At 42.4% G+C, this 6,278-nt stretch overlaps 1 pseudogene; it reads right to left on the reverse strand.

The window, feature by feature from the left end:
• Positions 1–1,529: 1,529 nt before the first annotated feature.
• Positions 1,530–2,399, reverse strand: LOC148818916 (uncharacterized; annotated as a pseudogene).
• Between the last annotated feature and the right edge of the window lie 3,879 nt (positions 2,400–6,278).

Raw genomic sequence — 6,278 nt, forward strand, 5'->3', positions numbered from 1 at the left:
GAAGTTTTACTTTTTTAAAACGACTTTATGAGAAGGGGAAGAATTCCTTTCCTTAAAATCTTCGGTTTAGTGATAAAACGAAATGGGGGGACGTTAAAATGTAGCAGTACATGTGAATAAAATTATTTGAAAGTAGGATTATTCAAGTTTCGACGGGTTTCTCTGTCATTCTGTTCAGTTAAAACGCCGATGACGTTTTCAGTTTCCCTTCGTTAGACTCGGTAGTTCTTCAGTTTTTTTGAGGTTTCTTTTTGAATCCGGGCCGGTCCTGGAAAACACACACACATACACAAGGTTTTTACCTGTAACATGTAAGCCTTCACTTTTATATCCACGTTATAAGGTTTCAGGTGTCTTTTCAACAGCAGTTTATCAGCGGTGATATGTATATGCATTAGCCGACATTGATTTTAACAAAACATGATAAATGGGGCTAGGTTTTCTTTGTGTTTGGAAGTCATCGTTCTTGCTTCAGGCTTGATTGAGGCGGCTGAGTTTCCCTACAGTCCTGGATGCATTTTTATTCATCAGGAGGTTTGTTGGCCCAATACCTGGGACGGAGCGTGTTTTCGACGTAGGTTGGCAGGAATTGTGCGGAAAGCAGGATACACCCTGGACGGGACGCCAGTCCATCGCAGGGCCCACACGATCACAGCACAGGGCACAATCACGGAAGGAGCGCGTATTCCTCGCTTGTTTAAGGGATATATTTTTTTCCCCAATTACGGACGACTCTCGCAGCAAAATATTAAAGTAGTTCAGGTGGGCAGCTACGTCAGCACGCGTAGGCTGCAAAGGAACAAGTAATAGGTTTATTCCATGCTGAAAAAAAGAAGAAAGAAAACACAGCGTTTCGGCCATGGAGCCGCCTTCAGGATTTAAAATATTAAAGTTACAATCGCACATGAAGAAGGCTCCATAGCCGAAACGTTGTTTCCTTTCCTTTCTTTTCAGCCCGGAATAAACCCGTTACCAGTTCCTTTGCAGCCTACGCATGCTGACGCAGCTACCTAGTTGAACTAAAAGTTACAATATTGTGTGTGTGTATATGTAAAAAAAAACAAACAAACAAACAACAGCATACAATGAAAATTAAGCGACAGTGATTAGAACATTGGTTTATCTCAACATATCAAAAGCAAGATATTGTATCGTGTACTTATTTATCAGAAGTGTTAAGTCAGCAAGAGACCGAGCTGCTCCGCGCCTCTAGAAACCCGTCCTGGGGCTGGAGTTCTGTAAGCGGGTATCATGTCAGTCCTTAAACTCACGTACGTTTTCCGTTAAGAGACCTAAAACGCGCACAGTAAAAACAGGTTATTAGCCCAACTAAGGGATCCAGTAAGCAGTTCACAGCTCACCTGGAAACACAATAGAGCGGGGTTACAGGGAGCAGAGCGGGGCGGGAAAGGAAAGCGATTTTAATACAGTAGAGAGAGCTCTCATTCTTTGATACGGGACTGGACGCTTGATCCTGTAATGTTTCTATATAACAATCACTTGTTGAAGCGTTTTCTCTGGACATAATCTTACCTCTTTCTCAGTACCGGACAGACTCTCCCCCACACCGTGTTCACCACAGCCTCCCTGAGAGCGGGGCTCCCCCAGATGTACAGTCCGGGAGTGCAAGTTGCCGTGAATCTTAACATTATACTTAGAGGGTCGCTGGCGTTATTTGTGAACATGTATCTTGACCTGGTGATTTGAACCACGATAATGTAGTAAAAGCGAGGAGTCCAGAGCGCCAGGAAGCAGACTACCACCACGATGATGAGTCTCAGGGACTCTTTCTTGCTGTCTCTCTCTGGACCCGGCGGCTCACGAGCAATCTGGTATTTAGCGATGAGGTACAGTTTCACGTTCAACAGCACTTTGGCGATTATTATTGCCTGGAAGGTCAAAATACCATATGCGTTCATTTTTGAAGCCACTTAAACAGGAACGAGGTTCTGAATCGCCACTGTAATGTAAGCATAAAACCAAGCGAAAACACAAACTTCTATAACTACAGTCCTTGATACGTAACGATTATAAGCATAAGGATAAACTACAGCAAGGAATCGGTCCACCTGTGCAGACATGATAGTCATAATATTGACACCCAGCAGCGAAGGAAGTATGTAATAAGTACCATTCCTAGACGGATAGCCCTCCTGCACATCAAACAGTCCGATGTAGTAACCACCTACCCCAGACAGAGTGTCACTGATGCTGGTGTTCAGCATGAAAATAAACCTGTTTTGAGTTCGAAGTGACTTTGTACAAATAATACCCAACACCACCGAGCCAGCCACGAGAACAGCACTGGTAGCAATTAGTAGATTGGCTATAAAAATGAAATAATCTGCAGCGTCATTAAAGTCCACCGCTAACGGCACAGTGAGGTTCAGCGAAATCATCGCGTGGTGAAGATGAGTAACTGAGGACGCTGCTCTTGAGTTTTATCGGGTGAACACCACGCTGGAGATGTCACGTGTTCACCCGGTTGCAGCTTGTCTATGCTGCTTGAATTTTAATACGTGAACAGAAGACGGGAGATAATTTGTGCTTGCACTGTAATTGCACGTCTGGGCATTCGGACCTCCTGAGAGTAATTGAATTGCGGGAATAGCATCATAAACACGAGTTGCTGTGGTTTCTCTGAAAATGCAGTAAGCGTGCTGAATTAACTAGTTTCCGTTGGATATCTCGTGTTTAAAAAAAAAATATTGTATTCAAATGATCATGTGAAATACTACGTTGTCTCTGGGCGAATTTTGATTAGCTTTTTTTAACAGAACATGTCGGTTGAACTGTCAATACTGAGGAACTGTCAATTCTGAACACAAGAGGGCTCCACAACCCATGATATCGTTTCCTTCTGCGTGGGAACCTAAATATAAATAGAGATTTGCAGTGCAGCCTTTCCCATACCTATCGATCTTTTTAAGAAGCTTTTAGAAAATTCCTACTTTTGCGAAAACATTTTAAAATCATTATGCAAAAAAGCAGGGTGAAAAAGTAAGCCAATTAAGTCACAAAAGGTGACGGGTACAGTTCACGTGTCTCTGCAGCATCGTTGAGGGCAAAAGCATACCTGGCTAATGCTTCCATCCAGATTGACTCAAGGTTTCAGGGGAAGTGGCATAGCGTCTCTTCCTAAAATCGGATTGTGAATTGCAGGGAGACACCGTATGGTCATATCTATATTAAGGCTGTGGCTTTCTTAGTTCTTTCTTTCTGATTCTGAGTAGAATCACTTAGTAACTAGATAAAATATCTAAGTTTCATGGTGAAGTGTAATATCAGGTATACTCTTAATGAATTTGTATTACCTGCTCACTCAGAATCAGAAATAGGAGGTAGCCTGTAATTCTTAATGTTATTATGCGTTGCACCTAATATCTTTGTACTATTTGATGCCTTGTTACACTTGCACTGAAGGTGTACCACCGACAGGTGAACCCTAAAATCAAGACTTCTTTTTACTTTGTGGCATGGAAATTATAAAAGAGCCCTTTTTTTCCCCCAGCCCCAGGTTCTGTCGATCTCCCAGAATCACCAGTGCACACACAGATGAGCAACAGACGCTAGTATCATTTAGGTGTCCTTTTTATTTTCTAAAGATCTCAGAATTCATTATCCGAAAAACCCCAAACACACACACACACAGCAGCTGCCACACAAAAAGTAGCTCCAAGGGCACGCTTGATTCCAGAGCATCAGCGGTTCATTTCAATAATAAGGAAAGGATTGTGCGATTACATCAATATGTGCAAAATAAACCATTTGTCCGTGGTAGTCTCTGCTGACGCAGACACAGAGAGGGATGCCACTCAGTCCCGTCTCCTCAGTCTCCACAATGACCAGGCTGTGATGGAAGTCCTCCCACAGGCTGCTCTGCTGTTTCTTTGTTCCTTGACCCCAGGTGATCTAAGTCCCAGCACAGGATCAGGGGATCAGAAAATGGGTGGATAGACGGGAAAAAACGTGTCTCGTAAGACAGTTGTTTATTTAACACTTTACTCCCCTGCCATCTGTTTCGTTCACTTCCCCAAGTAAAGGATATGGACGAATTGGAGGTAAAAGGAGAGACGATGATGCTGTGTGAGTCTGGACTGGAAAGACACAAAGCAGTGAAAGATGAGAGACGGAAAGGGTACAAATTAAGACGGAATTCAGAGGAAAGGTGCAACCATAGTGTAAAGATTTCGTTCCAGGGTGCTATTGGTGTTACAGATAAGATCACTTTATTGGTCATATACAATCTCTTGTATTAGGAATTTGTCTTTTCGCAGACCCCAGCTTGCTCTCCATGAGACGCACAGACAGGGAGAGAAGCTGGGGGTCAGAGCGCAGGGTCAGCCATTTATACAGCACCCCTGGAGCAGTTGGGGTTAAGGGCCTTGCTCAGGGGCCCAACGGAGTAGGATTCCTCTGCCGGCCGCGGGATTCGAACCGGCAACCTCCCAGCCACAGGCGGAGATCCCACTGGTTCATTAGTATGAAGGGTTTTGCAGGCGAATCCACTTTTCAGCAGTATTAGAGTAGGAATAAATTAAATTATTGACACGATATCCTTATAGGGACTTCTGAAAGTATCCGATCTCAAAGTTTGACGGCAAAATGCCAGGCGGAAGGGATGAGGGTGTTTGGCAGGATAGTATCCGAAGCATTCTGGCAGGTACACTGCTGCTGCTGTATTTAAACACCACTAGGACACTGGTTGTATGTTAATTGTTACACGAAATATCTAAAAACCTCATTCTCCCTCGATCTTTGCAGGATCGACCCAGAATCTAAAACACTGACAACATTCCTCAAGAAACGCCGACTGAAGGACGAGCGAAAATATCAGTAGCTCGATTTAACAGTCCAAGAGAAAGCATGCAGCCCGTGAAAACAAAATACGGTAAGACGTATTTTTAAGTGTGATATTTTTCTTAAAGCCGCTCTCAGGCCTATGTGATCAGTGGTATAAACATGTATTTGTTGTGATTATTTTCTTCTGTAAACATCAAAAGGAGATAAACTGTATATCATTATCTAACAGTGTGATTTCAAGTACTCCTTACATTTACTTTGTAATCCACAAAGCGGGGGTTATGCAGAGAAGTAAAAAAAAAAAAATAACGTTGTGTATTTGAGGAACACCTGTTTCAGCTGGTCAAATTGATTGTATTGTGTAAATTCAAAAGCTACTATTGCGGGAGATCGCCTGTAACTCCCAGAATTGGAACAAATTATACTCGGCTCCTGGATTGCGGGAGTATCGCATCACTTCTAATCGGTTAGAGAGCGAGTTTGGGAAAAACTACTTCTCATAAAAATCGGGAGAAGGCGATTAAAAAACACTTTAAATGTCAGTTCATATTCATTATTGTCGTAAACTCGTACGTCAAAATTCGCGATAGCTAGCAACAGCTTTCACAAGATCTGGGGATAATGCTTCATTTTTTTAAATCATTTGTAGGGCCCACTACAAAAGATGCTGGAAAGATCCACAAGGAAACCAATTAAAGAATAGGCTATTTCAGTTAATGAGAATTTAAAATGACGGCAGAAAAAAATGTATCTATATTTAACTCTTAAACAGACGTAGAGAACGGTGCCCACTTGTCTGTAACACGCAACGTTTAGCAGGAGCTTTGGAATGCAGTAGCCAAGAAACGTTTGCAAATGCCTATTGTACATATTCATTAATTTTCAGATTTAAAGTCTACGTGATCGACAATATTTTTTCAGCCACTTAGACAGTGACGAGGTTCTGTATTGTTAATGTGAAATAAGTGTAACACCAACAGGACATGCAGACTTCTGTAACTATATTTCTTGTTATATAACGACTGTAAGTATAAGGATAAACTACTGCAAGGAATCGGTCCACCTGTGCAGACAAGATCGTAATAATGTTGACACCCAGTAACGAAGGCACTATGCAGTAGGTGTCAGCCGACAGAGTCTGAAGTTTTCAAAGGCAGTGGCTTTCAAATAGGAGCATCTGTCTCAGAACACAGCCTGAGTGCTTCAGCTGTTGTTGGGTGAGGGAGTCTGTACCCTCAACAGCTGTAATCTAGTGTAGGGGTTCCCTTTTCTGGTCTTGGGGATCCATAGTCCTTGGAGGGTTTCTACTGTTTGTCTCGTTGTTTCTCTATCTCTGAGTATTCTATGAATTGAATTGAATATTCTTAAACCCGTCCCTGTGAATCTCTCTCTTGGTGGCAGTATTTTGGCTCCCAATTCATTTTCAAGTTCATTTTTTAAACACACCCATCCACTTTCTAACCACTTCTTCCAAT

Source organism: Atractosteus spatula, chromosome 17 (genome assembly GCF_055471065.1).
Source record: "Atractosteus spatula isolate fAtrSpa1 chromosome 17, fAtrSpa1.hap1, whole genome shotgun sequence".
NCBI lineage: Eukaryota > Metazoa > Chordata > Actinopteri > Semionotiformes > Lepisosteidae > Atractosteus > Atractosteus spatula.